The 235-nt window shown below is 66.8% G+C and overlaps 1 protein-coding gene across 1 annotated transcript in view; it reads left to right on the top strand.

Annotated features, from left to right (window-relative positions):
* The window catches only part of NLGN2 (neuroligin 2), a 19,319-nt gene continuing 19,084 nt past the window's right edge, over positions 1-235 (top strand). The window contains exon 1 of the mRNA XM_014526645.2: positions 1-49. The gene's annotated coding sequence lies outside the window, so the exon portion shown is untranslated. The remainder of the gene's footprint in view (positions 50-235) is intronic.

The following is a 235-nucleotide window of genomic DNA, read 5'->3' on the forward strand; positions in this document are numbered from 1 at the left end:
ACGCCTGGGTCCTTTCTGCAGCCTGAAGAAGGGAGTGAGGCCTAGTGGGGTGAGTGTGGGGGTGCAGCCCTGACTCCTTGGTTCTCCCCCTGGGTGGCAGGTGCCTAAGGGCGTCTTGTGGCACCCGGACGTCTGGGTTCTCCAGCTGGGGGTGGGGGTTGATGGGTGAGAGTAGGGGGCTGGGAGCCGGGACTCTCTGGGAGGGGTGTGGGGGCTGACAGGTGGGAGGAGGGCC

Source organism: Alligator sinensis, unplaced genomic scaffold (assembly GCF_000455745.1).
Source record: "Alligator sinensis unplaced genomic scaffold, ASM45574v1 scaffold1488_1, whole genome shotgun sequence".
Classification (NCBI taxonomy): domain Eukaryota; kingdom Metazoa; phylum Chordata; order Crocodylia; family Alligatoridae; genus Alligator; species Alligator sinensis.